Source organism: Corvus kubaryi, unplaced genomic scaffold, assembly GCF_017639235.1.
Source record: "Corvus kubaryi isolate FWS band 111438036 unplaced genomic scaffold, C.kubaryi_AGA036_p1.0 split3-73, whole genome shotgun sequence".
Taxonomy (NCBI): Eukaryota; Metazoa; Chordata; class Aves; order Passeriformes; family Corvidae; genus Corvus; species Corvus kubaryi.
Genome location: NW_024582091.1, coordinates 15,452,174 through 15,467,491, shown reverse-complemented (window position 1 = coordinate 15,467,491; position 15,318 = coordinate 15,452,174).

The window sequence follows — 15,318 nt, the reverse complement described above, 5'->3', positions numbered from 1 at the left end:
CAGGGCAAGCAGCAGGGAGAGAGAGGAGGGAATGGAAAAGAGAGGTTGGCCCAGCCATGAGAAGAGAAGCAAGGCAGCAGGAGCTGGGGGCCAAAAGGAATGAAGCTGAGATGAAGAGCTGAGAGCAGGAGGGGGAGATGGGCTTTGGAGCAAACAACAATGGAAGGCTGAATATGGCCAGCAAAAACTGTGCAAAACATTCTGGCATCTGACCCAGCTGCTCCTGCAGCTGTTCTGCCTGCACTTGCCTTTGCCAGGCTTCTTCCTGCATTTCTCTTTCCAAGGCAGGGGGTGGTGGGAATGTGGGATAACACGGTGAATATGGCAAGAGCACGCACAGAGGTATGAAGGACATCTCCCTGAAAGTCTCTGGGTCCAGCCACTGAAGGGAGGAAGATGGCTCTTTAGAACCCCAAATTCCCTCCTTCTCCTTCTGTACCATCATAACCACTTTTTAATGCTGCTTGGGGCTCCCAGCTCCCTAAGTAAAGTACTAGAAATAAATCCTGGCAGAGGTGCTGGTTCCTCTGGGCAGTTTGACCCATCTGCCCTCCTGAGGGAAACCTTCCTTCTAACCAGAAGAAAAGGAGAATATGCAGCAAAACCATCAGTCTGTCTCAGTGTTCCCAAGTATTTAGAGGGAAGGACTTCAGCTGGACAAGCTGGGCAGGATATGCAAAAGAGGAGGAGGTGAATTTTTTTTACCATGTTATGTCTGGGGTGCAATCACAGGCACCACACCAGCCTCCCAGCCCTAGGAATGCCCAGAGAGAAGAAAGCCTGTTGGGTTCTCCACATATATGCCTGCTCACAGTCTGGCATCGGTGAGTTTTCTGTGCCCTCTCGGGAGGAGAGGACTATACTCTGAAAAGACTAAGGTAAATGATGAAGGGCTCAAGCTCTCTTCTATGGGCAGCAATGTTCACCAAGTTTGTTTTCTCAGATTATCTGAAGTCCAGGCTACACCTTGAGCATGGAGTTTCACCACCACATGCATCCAAAACACAGCTGTGTCCAGTCCTAGGACACTTCCTTCAGAAGAGGGGGAAAGAGAGAAAAGGTGCTGCAGCAAGACCAACTCAATAAGATCACAAAATGACAGATGTGAAGAAATTTCAGAAATAAACGCATACTGAATGTGATGATGAGATGGTCACTTAAAAACAGAGACTAGACAAGAATAAGGGAATAAAAGTAGGTATTTATTTGAAGGGCCTTGAAAGGTACACCCTGGGCAGTCAAAAGGCTACACCCAAGATGGACTCTGGATCATGAGTTCTTCACACTTTTTTAAGTTTGGTCCATTTGCATATCAGGATCAATTCTCCAATTACAATCTCAGTTAATTACCTAACTACCTCAAGTTGGCCCTCCTCTTCAGAGGCCTTCGTTTACATATTTTGGGGCCTGGGACAATTTAGATGTCCTTGGAGAGCAAACCTAGAGTGGCTTGTTATGTCTAACTAGCATAAGAGAACTATGCTAACAGGCCACAAGAAACTTCAGAGTTACGCACTGGGCAGTACAGGATTTGAAAAATATAAAAGTTAAAACCTAAGGCATCAAATTCAGAGAAAATATTTTGAAATAAAGATTGCTTATGAATAAGGGAAGGTTAAAGGCAGCAGCTGGAGAGAAAAAAATCCAAGATGAAAGTGAATAATGCAAATAAAAGGAAAACAAGAGAAGAAAAGCAGTTCTCCTATATAGAAGATTTCTAGTTGCTGGGTGATAATCAGTGGTCACTCCAAGCACGGTGCCTAGAGTTGCAGGTTTGAATCTGGGAAAGGTCAGGAACAATAGCGAAAGGACAAATCACAGAACAGACAGGAGGAACTGTGGTATAAAGAGAAAAGTTGTTTGTTTCTGTCGGCAAAATGCATTCAAGAGCTTCAGGGTGGGAGATTTCTACATGAAAAAATACAGAATGTTGTGCTTCTGCTCCACTTGCTCTTGGAGCAGACTGAAAGCCCATCAGTTTTGGCCACATAGCAGTCGTGGCATAGCACTGTAGTGGGCTTGAGTTGATTATACACACACACACCGAGTAGGACTTACTCTTTCAGGCTCTGGGCCATCCTAATGTGACTGCGTGTCTTGCAGAGAGCTGAGGTGGTGCCTGAACACAGGGCAAGCATATCGGCCTAGGCCTGGGTATGTCAGCATGCTGAGAGACTGGATGTAAGAACATACTCACTGGAGCATCTGCTGTTGACTTTAAAGACGCCTGTTTCTTTGCTCAGACGTGTTTCACTGCTGGCTTGCATACTGAAGAGCAAGGAGAGATTTTACTTGTTCTGTCAGAAAAATATTGGTTTGTCTGACCCCTTTTTTCAAGAAGCAGCAGCTCTGAGCAAGCTTTGATGATGAGAGGATTCTCAGGTTTACAAGGGAATTTCTGATCAAAACACATCAAATTTGTGGATTTCTGGGGCTGGTGGAATGCAGGAGGCTCATTCCAACCCAGCAACTGCCTTTTCCAGACTCCTTCAGCTTGGAGATAGTTTGCTGTGCACAAACACACATTCCTTGGCATAGAAACCTTCATCCTGTCTTCCAGCACCCTTCAGGAGTACGGCCTGTATGCTCTCTGCTTGCTGCCAGACTTTCCCTTACAGCCTCTCCTCCTGGCAAGAGAGGAAAAGCAGAGTCAGGAGACAGAGAAAAAGCAGAGCAAAGGCATGTGAGTGGTGGGGCCATCACTCCTCAGCAGAGGGGCTGGAGTGCTCACTTGGTGTGAGTCCTGCCTGAGACTCTGTGCAACAGCAATGCTTGAAAGGACTATTACTTCATTATTCCCATTTTAATCTTTGACCATTTTAACCATTTTTTTTATTCCAGCCATCTACCTGTTTCATTTATGCTGCATGCTTTCAGGCTGAGTGTAGGAGGTCACAACAGGACAAAAACCAAGGCAATGAGCAGAGGAGATGTGCATGGAAAAGGATTATTTCAATTTATACCTTCTTCAGCTGGATGTACCTTTTCAGGGTGGGAACAAGGGATGTGGAATCAAAGACAGGTGGTTACATTTAGTGCAAGTAATTTACTAACCTCTTGAATTTTCCCTTTTTTCCCCCTGGCATCTCAGGCATATTCCACCAGGGACTCCTATATGTTGTCAATCATCTAATGAATTTATTTGAATAAATATCTTATGTCAACCTGAGAACCAAAAGGAAAGGATCCCAGCTCAGGAGAATAAAGTGCAAAAAGTATGTAGAGCAGCTTTCAACAGTAGTAAAAATCAGCTCTCTTCAACAAAATTGTAAGGCTCCAATAATAGACCTTGATGACAAGTGGAATTAAATAAAACATGAGTGATGAAACCCTGTAATGTTTATGGTGAGGTAGTCCAGACAGATGATTATTAACTGTTACCAAAACAGTGTCTTGGCAGTAGATGTGCAGTAACCAGGATGGAGACTGGTAGCTAGTTTAAATTACTGGTAAAGATCTGTTACAAGTTTCAAAGAATCCTTCTAACACAATGGAATAATAGCATGAAATCAGTAATTGCATGAGTGGGTGAATAGTGCCTGACATCATATTCAGAGGAGGGAAAGGGTTATTTCCCATTTCATTCTGCCTTGCTATCATATCTATTTCACAGCAAATACCTAAGGAGTAGGGTTGGGTCTCATGTTGTTTTTAGCTAAGCAGCCATGAACATACCACGTCACACCCTGCTTGAAACAGAAAAGAAACGGGAAAAAAATTATGATTTTTGCTCCCTGACACACCTGGAAATAAAACATCAGTGATCCCTAGACATAATTCACGGAGTGATTCCAGTCTGACTGAGACGCCCAAATCCAGCCTCTCCTTTGGCCAGGAGCAGTGACGCCTGTCAGGCTCAGGGCTAAGTACTGAAGAAGCCTTTTGGGACCAGGAACACCTACATCTTAGCTAGGCAGGCGCAGTCCATAAATGCCTCCATCTACGCAAATGAACTGTTTCTGACCCATCCCAGATCCCAAGCACCATCACCGCCTGCTGCAGGAGACTGCTGTTTATGTCCCTTATTGACAGGCTGTTCTTGTAAAGGCTTGGGAATCCTCAGGGAGATGGATAGAAACTTCCAGGACTTGTCACCCTGCTACAAAACAGTGCTTGTCTCACATGTGTGCTGCACTGTGCCTTAAGTACCCCATTGCCTTAGCCTTTGTAATGCTCAGAGCCTGTGGTCTGCAGCTCCAAAACCTTTTCCCGAAGCTGATGAGGCAGTGTTTTCCAGACTCTCTTTGGCCATACTTTTCTTTAATTGTTTTTATGCTGTTGTTTTTCTGCTGTTATTTGCAGGGGTCTGCACCTGCAAATCCTGGCAGCATTGTCAGGACAGGACCTCGTGGGAAGCAGCTCCCACTGCTGTGGGATTTGACCTCCTCTCCCCCTCCTTCTTTGTCTCTTGGTTTGTATATTTTAGTTCATATTACAGAAAACCAAATATAGCCCACAGCAAAGTTAACAATAATAACAATAACAGTAATAATAAATAATAATATGGAATAATAATAAATATTTAGTAGATGTTATCCAATAGTATCTGTGCACACCAAAACTTAACAACCAGTCAATGTGAAACATTTGCACTTAATTAGCATGCTTCAATCAGCACAAACAGTGCACTTCTTTATAAAACAGGAATGCAAATCCATGCAGCCAAATCGCAACTTTATCCTAAACTCTTGATCTCATTCGGAGACCTCCTATCAACTAGCCCAAGTGACATGTATAATACCAAATTAACTGAAATTTGTTTGCTTGAGAACACCAACATCTGCCACCAAGATTTTTTAATACATCACTGACATCAATCCTGAAGTAAAATATATATATAGCGATGATTGCAAACCTAGGTAGCCCTTATTAGATCTAGTGCATGCTTCACACTTTAACTCAAAATCCAAATCTGTTATACAAGATAGTACAGTTGTCTTCAGCACAGAACAGCGAGCTCTGTCTGTTTTCAACACATAGATGCATGGCCCTATCATGTCAGTACCATACTTGGATAGGAGACTTCTCCAAAAGCCATCAAACATCCTCATGTTTTCCTACACCCCCGTTTCTAATTCTAATTCTTGCTGCAAACCCAGTGGGGGGCATTTCCCTTGGATTACAAGGGTTTATTGATCAGGTTTTAGCATTGCAGCTGAAAAGAACCATCTAGCTGAGAGCAATTTTGAGTCTGGGAGTCACTGATCATTCCACAGACACAACACAGCTGAAGATAGGACAAGGCTTCAAGTCATGTGTAGGTTTGGGGTTAGAGTCAAGCTTTCACTTGCCATTTAGCCAGAAATTGGAGATGTTGCGAATCAAGGTGGTACTTATGAGATAGGTTTGGGGGTATTACTATCAGGGTCCATCTTCTGTATTCAGAGGTAGTCTGACAGTCCTCACTGGCGTATTTTTGAGTATGGATTTAGAATTTGGTTTCATTTGTACAGGAGATCAAGGTTTGACTGGCACTGGACATTAGTCTTCAGTTACTGTTTGATCCAGAAATAACTACCAAGCTATTTTAATAACTCTAACAAAAAGTGCCAGGGAGCCCACGGTTATTTTGGTGTCTATCAGGATTTCTTAAGTGAATTTTAGAATTAAGATTTCTTCTAAGGTTTAAAACATTTTTTTTTTCTTTTAAAATTCTACCTCCTGCCCATCACTAAGTTTCTTAGATATTGGTTTGCATTCCTCACATTCAATCTCTTTCCCATCCAAGCAACCCACCTTGCTCAGTCAACTGGCAGACTTTCACACTACCCTGTGCAAACAGTCTTACTTTTACACACATGGTGCAAAACCACAGTCTGAGCCCACAGTCACTCACAGTCTGCCCCTGCATTCACCTGTGTCATTCAAACTGGAGCTGGGCCTTCTGCTGCTGAGTGTGAGGTGAGTGGCATTTTTGTGCCAGTGTTTGAACTCATGCAAGATGTACTTGGATTTGCTTTTTACTGGAAAACATGTACTGTTTTTAATATAATTTTTGTGTAGGTGGTGTAGGTAGGTTCTTGGTATAGAAAACGAGGTACCCTCTGTAGATCTTCAGCAGTAACTGTGAGCTGCTGTAGGCCATAGCAGAGATCCTCTGGCCCTCACTTCTGTGGCACTGTGGCACGTGTGCTGCTTTCAAGACCATGCTGTCACCAAACCAAGTCTCTGCCTCCTGTCTTGCTTGTGCACAGAGATGTGGAAACATCTGCTTTGTTGTGGTTCAACCCCAGCCAGCAGACAAGCCCCACACAGCCACTCACTCTCTCCCCCAGCAATGAGATTGGGGAGTGAATCAGAAGGGTGAAAGCCAGAGAACCTGTAGGTTGAGATAAAGACAGTTAAATAGAGAAAGCAAAAACTGCACACACAAGCAAAGCAAAACAAGGAATTAATTCACTGCTTTCCATGGGCAGGCAGGTGTTCAGCCATCTCCAGGAGAGCAGGGAACCATGTAATGGTTACTTGGGAAGACAAGCACCATCATTCCATACATTCCCCCCTTCTCCCTTCTTTCCCCACTTTATGTGCTGAGCATGATACCATATGGTCTGGAATGTCCCTTTGGTCAGTTTGGGTCACCTGCTCTGGCTGTGTCTCCTCCCAACCTCCCAAGCACCCCCAGCCCCCTCCCCAGCATGGCAGCACAAAAATCAGAAAAGGCCTTGGCTCTGTGTAAGCCCTGCTCAGCAATAGCAAAAACATCTCTATACCATCAACCCTGTGTTCAGCACAAATCCAAACCACAGCCCCCTACCAGCCACTGTGAAGAAAATTAACTATAGCCCAGATAAAACCAGCAGATGCAAGAACTAACCTTCTCTTCTCAGGCAAGCTGAGATGGATCACACTGCCCTTGGCTGACCCTCTAAGCATGGGTGGATCCAGCCCAGTATTTCATTTCAGTAGCACAGTGAAATGAGCATCCTTCATTTTTCCTGCTTCTCAAGGTGTGTCCAAAATAATTTACCAGCCTATTACCCTATCACCTGACTGGTGAAAAGTCCACTGCTGTTCCTATATTCAAAAATATTTGAATAGCACAGAAAGACTTCCCCAGCACAGTGTTAAGTACAGGCCAAATTCACATCAATTTGATAATTGCATGACAATAGCAATGTAACACGCACACAGCTTTCATTAAGTGGTAGGAAGAACTACTTAATTTGCAATATATATTTTCTTGTTGCTACCAGAGACCCTGAGTTACGTTCTTTTGCATGTACAGTCTGTGTTGCCAGAGAGCCCCCAGTGGCCCCCTGGCCCACAGCTGCCTATCATTTATTCCACACACAAAGTATGAATTAGCATTCTACTCCAATTTTAAAGCTGTTCATCATTACAATAAATTGGATGAATAAACAACACATTGGACAAACTCATGCCTTTAAAAATTGTTAGGTACTGTAGGGTTGAATCTTCTCGGTCCTCTTGTTTTCTCTGTGTGTTGTTTTTTTCCTTTTTGATCTTTGCCGTAGGTCCTTTCTTTCCTTATTTAAAACCCCTCCCCACTCTCAAAGGGCTCAGAGTTTTCCTCGCCCCAGAAAGCAAAGGACAAGACATCAAATCCAGATCTCTTGGAAAAGAGCATAATGCACAAACCACAGGAGCAATGGGTGTTCTGAGAGCATCTTTTCAATGCTAACTTTGTCCCCCACTTTGATGCTTTCCCATATGCTCTCTTGAAACATGGTGAATCTCTGTTAAAGTCTCTACCTTCTTGCTTTATCCCATGTACAAGGCAGATCCTGTAGCCCTGTAAAAGTTAGCAGTACAGGATAATAGAAAAAGTATGGAGAAGGCTTTCAGTCTAGAGGAGAAATTAGAGTTGACAACCAACATGCCACCCACTTCCTATTAAAAGATAGTGGTTATTTGCTAAAGCCCTGAGGATTAAATCCTAGCATTACCTTTTATATCAGCTTTAACAAACATCTCCTACAAATCACAAGCAGATCTTCAGATAAATTCCCTGTGAAAAATGCAAACACTCTTTCTCTCCAAGTTAAGAAATTGTCACAGCACAAGGAAGGCTTCACTTCTTTCTGTGCCCCCACATCGCCCTCATTTCTTTTCCTGCTTGATGTAATCCTTGTCAGATTGTCAAAGACCATTTGCACAGTCAGTACTGGAGATTAGTCAAAAGTCATTTTAACAAAGTTCTGAGTCTGGATGAAAGGACAACGGGTTCAACTGCCAGGTTCCCATGGAAGACACAGTCCTCTTACCACTAAACTGCAGTACATTTTTGAGAGGGACCATCCTTCACCTGCTGCTAGGCACCCAAAGCTTGTACCAGCATATGGACCAGAGCCTTTTCTTTGCTTTAAGATGTGTGGCTGCCACATTTCACATCCATGCAGATACCCTTGTATCCCCCCAAAGATGGCAGGACTGTGGAAGTACTCCCTGGCCCTGTGAGAGTCCTTTGAGCAGGGCTTGGCACTGCCTGGGAGAGGGTGGGTTGATATCAGTGCCAGCCTGGTGGAGAGCATGCCAGCAGCTACACAGGCTGGACAATCCCATGCCAGTGCTCAAGGCCGTGTTTGTTTTTTAGTTACAGGTACAGTCCAAGAGCTCAGTATTAACCACTGGTGAGGATGATCAAACAGGGCTGGAAAAATCTGGACTCTGCCTCTCACCATCCTAGCTTTTAAGGAGACCAAAGCCATCCCAGAGACTGGCCGGAGACTGCCCTGAGGAGCAATGCTTCCTGCTCCTTCCTAACACTTAACCCGAAAGCGTTTATAAAGAAGCCCTGAGGTGTCAGAGTTTCCAGCACTATCAATTTAGGCAGAAAGGAGACCCATTTTGGCACCATGACTTGCTTCCTGGGAGCCTTCAAAGGCACCCATCTGTACTGACCATAGGGAGAAGGCCCCCACTTTGGCTGAGGAGCAGAAGTTACCTTCACAGAGCTGGAAAGGAAGTCGCTACTGCCGAATACATGGAAGCTGCATGCCGCTATTTTCCAAAACCAGGCTGCAATGGCAGGCTGATGCCTGATGCTATCTTACACATTGGCACCACACTCCAGAACTCCTCTGCCTATAAAATACTTTGCAAAAGACTCCCAGGGGGGTGGGAGTATAAAATCGGAATGAAAGATGGGAAGAACAATAAATAGGAGGGTAGGTCAGATGCCAAAGCATAGTAAGGCTGGTGACAAAATGACTGTTCCCATGTGTAAGCACAGCTCTCTGTAGCACAGCTAACTTCCAGCTTCGTTCAAATGGTGGAAAGTCTGAGAATGGCATCAGCTCAACCCTGAGAAATTTGGGACATGCTGTACTTGGTGCAGCACCTGGAAGTGATTGCTGATCACCCACAGTGTAAAGGCATGTTTGGCCTGAGAATTATTTCCCACTAGTGCAGCTCCAAGATGCAAATTCCGAGTCCCCAAAGAAGCAGCTGCATTAACTTGCTCCAGCAGGCATGCTGCAGAAATGACACATAAAGGCATTTCATGGCAATATGTTAATTCCTTGCTTTGCCAGCTTTGAGGAGCACCATGATTTGAAGAGTCAGTCACCAGCTGTGAAGTTGGAATCATGCCTTTGGCCAAAAGAGAGGGTTATCAGTAAGGTGAAGCTATTCTTCTCTTACCTGCTGTATGGTCTCTAGCTGTTATGGAGGAATGATGAAAAAAGTGTCCTGAGCTCAGACTCAAGGATCATGATCCAAAGCTTGCAGAGGCTGTCTATGGCTTGTGAGTTTGTTCTGGAGCAGGCATTTCTGCAGACTCCACCTTACTGCAATTTGTCAACAGAAGTATGACTAAGTTTCTAGGAGCTGTGGAAAGGGTTTAAACAAGAAGTTAAGAAGCTTTAGGAACTACTAAGTTCTAGTGTGGTTTTCATTTTCTAATGCAGGCTTTTGCCAAAATACATGAGCCGCTTCATCCAAATAAAAGAGTTTGGCCCACATTTTTGAACTAGCAGATTAGGCAGTGGCAGAGGTTTTAGAGGCTGGAAGAAACTTTGAAGCAGAGAGATGACAGACTAATTATTCACAAATTGTCCATCTAAGTATGTATCTGCGGATCTGCCCAATAACCAAAGTGTTCATACTCTTTCCAAATATACCTATTCTAATTCTGACTAAAGGGATATGTACTTTTTTCTAGACAAAAAGCACAATAATTTCATGGTTTTTTTCAGGAAAATATCTTGAAAGATGTTTCTGTTTCCCTTCTCTACCATGCCCTTCATTTTTTCTAGTATGTCATACTGTTTTATAAAAGACTCTGTAAACAGCATCCCTAGATTTAATTCATACATATTACTAGGAAAAAAGGATGCAACAGTAATAACCTGTAGTAACAGGGACACCTGGAGTCCAGAAGGCCCCTGTTTTGATGGGAAGAATAGGTATCATGAAGCAGCTTTCCCACCATGTGAGGAGTCTGTTCCACATAATTTCTCTTTCTTCATATTTGTCTCAAAGTGGCCAGATTCTTGCTAACTGAGGAAATTGAACTGAAAAATCATTCTTAGCTCTTGCTTCAATACAGCAGCAACCGAGAGTGGATATATGCACGAAGAAACCTTCCATTTCTTCTTTTTTTTTAGTTCCTTTTTAATCAAAGCCATGCTTTGGGGTATTTTGCTTATATGACTTGAGGTTTTTAACCCTTTGAAATATGTAAGAATGGAAAAGAAGGAACATTTGAGTTTTTGTAACTTTTCCCTTCCCATATTTTCTTAGTTATATCACTGCTGTTCTTTTAAAGTGGTTTGCCCAACAGAAGCTATTCTTTTTCAAAACCTTGCGTTTGAAAAAAACAGTATTTTTCTTTTTTTCCCTAACATTCCCTCTTTCTTTCCCTAGTTTGCATTAGCAGGCATAAAGGCTTTGCTGAAGGAACGAAACTCTCCGTCACAGCCGTGCAAGTGAAAGGGGCCACATGAGTGAAATGGGCTGGAACCTGGAACATCCTTTTCATGCTGGTACACTTAAAACTGGCCTCAAAAGAAGGGCTTTTCATCACTTAAGCAAGCAAAGCAGATGGAATAAGCTCAGGAATCTTACCAACTTCTTAGTGGTGCCAGTTTCACTTAACTAGTCCTTCAAGTAGAACCACACATTAGCAACTTTGAATTCTCTTCCATTTCCTTGTCCTTACTCTGTGACTGAGAACTTCTTGCCAGACCCACAAAAGTATTTAGGTGGCTGTTTCCCATATAAGTGTCAACTTGACAAAGTGAAATCAAAACCTTTTGAATCCTGACGAGCTATATCCTTCTTTTCCTTTGTTATTGTGAACTTCATTTGGCTTTTATGGCATTTATTTTTCAGAAGAGGATAAAACATTTTATCACTTATGAAAATGTGGTTACAATTTGTATGCAGCTCTATAGAATATTACTTGGAGGTGTAACTCTTGCCATGCCATTTTCTGAATAGTCTATTTACTAAGTGTTAATGTGAGTCCCAGCAGGGTGCAGTTAGTAAACTTATGGGTGTTTAGAAGCATTACACCAAAGGCTGTATTAAATTCCCGAGCCTGCAATTAGAAAACATGTAACTAATGCTTGCTCATACAAATTGATTCTATTGTCTGAGGTATTTGGATGCAGCTTTGAATTGAGGACAATTAGGCTGTTGCCCTTTTCAGACCCTGCACACAAGTGTCTATACACACATATGCACTTACACGTGTATATATATATATATATATACATATGTGCACCTATGTATGCATGTGTGCACTCTAATGCATACGGAACCCCGAATTTGGCTCAAACTCCCTGGCTGTAGTTCTGCTGCAGTGCTCAGCAGAAGAGTTTGAGATGATTTATCCTGCAGGAGATGCCTACACTGCTATTGCTCTGGCTGCTTCTGTAACTGTGCTCTCAATCCCAGATTCGCCTTGTCTACACTTGTGCCACCTGAAAATGAGGAGCCAGGCATTGACTGAGTGCCCCTGTTTCTGTTTAACTACAGAGAAAACTCAGACTCGTGCTTAGACACCTGGACTTTCAGTTGCTACAGTTTTGTGAGATTAGTCCTATTCCCAATGGCATGTCTGAGGTCCCACTGGAAATCTTTGCTGAAGCTAGGCTGGAAACAGGATTCCCAAGGGAAAACTAGCAGCCAAGCCCTTGAACCAGCTTTTCTTTCACATATAATGGATCTGTGCATTTCAAACTGTAGTTATTCTGTAGTCAAATTCTTGATTTTCTTAATTAAGACTGAGATTTGTTTAAAACTAATTTTAATCCATGGCCCTGCAAGCGTTTATCTTAATCTATATAGCTGTAGAAAATAGCAATTAAAAAAAAAAAAATCAGCAAGGTCTACTTTTTAAGTATAACTGACTTTAAGTTTCTGAATTATGTCTGAAACACCCTTTTTATCATATCTTGATTACACTGCTTCATGATGTACATATATAAAGCCTATCTTTATTTTAGAAGATAAACTATTATAAAAAAGGGTGGAAAAATCTAACTACAGCGAACTTCTTTGCACTGATTTGTCCCTAACTTTTGTGCAGGCATCCTCAATATGCACCACACCTGTTGGCTTCATGGGCTGGAGTCTGGAGTCATTAACACTGAGAAATAAACTCAGCTGCTGTTTTGTTTCACTGACCTCCTTTTTCTGAAACATTATTTTACAGCTTTTGCCATTACTGTGTGTGAGTGATACAAAGTGAACAAGAACGCTCACGTCCTCATGGATACAGTCTGTTTCTAATCTCAGGTGTGACATCTTCCCGGTGTCACAGGTCATTTGCCGTCCCCAGCTCTCCTTACTTCCTAGCCTGCAGATAGTGAACCTACAGAAGGGGCGTATGAAGGGGTAAGAGGAAAGGCTGAAAATAAGGATCTTCCAGCAGGCTAAATATATAAAATAGATCTGTAGAGGAGATCAAAAGGGTATTTCAGACCAGCATTTGTAAAATTATATGTTTTTAATGAAAACTGTAATTGAGGAAATAGTTTTTCTTTAAGAAATGTCAGTATTTACTTAGACAGCAGCAGGAGACAGTCTGCCAAGAACGTCTGGATTTTGCTTGGTATTGGAGTTAATCCTGCAACAGACCTAAATTTAACATTTTTTTTAAGGGTTGGGGGCATGGGGGGTGGAGATCAGCAGAGAAGGAAACCCTCAAAGCTTTGATCTTCCATAGTGTTTTCTTGAGTACTCTACTACCTGTTGAAACCACACAACCTTGTATTTTTAATTGGAAAAAGGACAGTATGTGACTATGTTTGTCTATGATGGCATTTTGTGGGAATGTGGGACTTGTGGGTCAAAGATGTGTTTGAAGCTATTTCTGTGGATGGCACCAGCTGCTTCTTTGCCAGTCTGGCACTGGAAAGGCGTCTGCACCAGCAGAGAGCCCAGCTCTCAGAGCACGTACGTCCCTCTTCTCATCCCACCACTGCTGCAGCTACTCAGTGAGCTGAAAACAAGCCTGTCTAAACAAGCCTGACAACCGAGGCAAGGATGGAAGCAGATAGGTCAGTCTTGGCAGAAATGCACAGAATCCTTCCTGTGTCTTAGTTAATGCAAGGCTTTCTCATCTCAAGGAAATTTGCCTGGCTGGAACTTTAGATAGAATTGAAAAAGAAAAGAAAAGAAAAAAAATCCAAAAAAAATCAAAACAAACAAGGAAAATAAATAAAATACAAAAAGGCCCACCACCAAAACAAAACGAGCTCACTTACCGTAACTGGGGAATTGCAAAGTGCAATATTTTCCTGACTCCAGGCTAGGAAAATGTGTTGCTCTTTTTTCCCCTGAAATCTCCAGGGACATCAAGAGAATCGGCAGAAAGCAGACTGGTTTGTCTTAAAACCAGTGGCAAGGGTTCCCTGGTAGGCAGTGTTGCTAAGCCTTGCTAGTATTTCTCAAGACAGGTAGCAAAGCTTGCAGCAGATCAATTTGTTTTCATTGCAAAAGCCCAGAGTGTATCTCAGGGAACATGATACCATTTCCCTTTTTATTTTCTAACTAGCATTACTTGGGATAGACATTTACAAAACTTGTCTTCTAATGGGCAAAGGCGAGTGAAATGACCAGACACTAAATATCAGACACACATATCTATTTGGAAATACCATTAGAAGTTTTTTATTACTCCAGGCAATAATATAAGGGTGAATTAAATTGAACTTCTCGAAACAAAGAACATTTAATCATATTTGTAAGTAAACCCAATAGGCTATCCACTATCTCTGCAGGTGCAAAAGGATTCTGACTGCCAAAAAACCACAGGTTTTACTGATTGATTTTCCTGTAAACAAAACTGGAGAATGAAGCTACTGTAGTGACCTTGGGATTTCCACCTATAGACATTTTATAAATATTTGGTGATACCTAAAAGGTACTTTGAACGTGTGTTTATTATAATATACAATACTAAAATGAAAAACAGAATAAACTCCAATTACTTCCTAAACATTTTGCCTGATAAATCTGGAACGTGTTAAAAATATTTTAGGAATAATTGAAACATTTCACACATTCAGCATTGATGCAGCATTCTTTTTTATATCTAAACCATCTGTGTGCTACCCGGTGCTTGTCAGATGGGCACAGTGAAAAGGGTCTGCTGATTTTCTGGGAATTGTTCTGGCTGAGAAAGCATTTGACCAGTATAACCACACAGGTCACGATTTATTAGCCAAGGCAGCACGTCACAGCACACAGGCAGGTATCCAACATGAAACTCGCCTCAGAAAGCTGCAACCCCTACTGTTTTCCCCTGGAACCTAATCCAGAAAACATGACTTGAGGGAGGATCCAGCAGAGGAGTTTCATGATCTTCTGATGTTTCATGGAAATGCGTTTGGAAGCTATTTTTCTGGGGTAATCCATCATGAAATAATCATGGAATAAATGTCTCTTATATAAAGATTCAACTATTCCTCCCTTGGCTTCTCTATCCACCGCAGTGGTCACTACAACAGTGGTCCTACTTCTGCCTTACACAGACAGAATATCTCCTTCCCATTCCCAGACCTCGTCTCTGTATTTCTGATTATCATGTTAGCCTTTTTAACCACAAAACAGTTTTAGGAATTCATGGATAATAGATTATTTGTAACAATTTCCCCAGCCCTTTTCTGCTTCCTGTGATGTAGCGCCCCATCCTGTAAACGTGGCTTGTACACTTTAATTTCTAAATATGAACCTGTATTTGGCTGCATTTGGTTACACCCAGCTTATGGGGTGAGCCAGATCACCTTCATTCGCAGGAGTACTCTCATCTTTACTGCTTTCAAATCTGTGCCATCTGAAAAATGTGTTAGCAATCATTTATGTGGTATTTGTGATTTAAATAAAGATGGTGTTGGGTGGAAA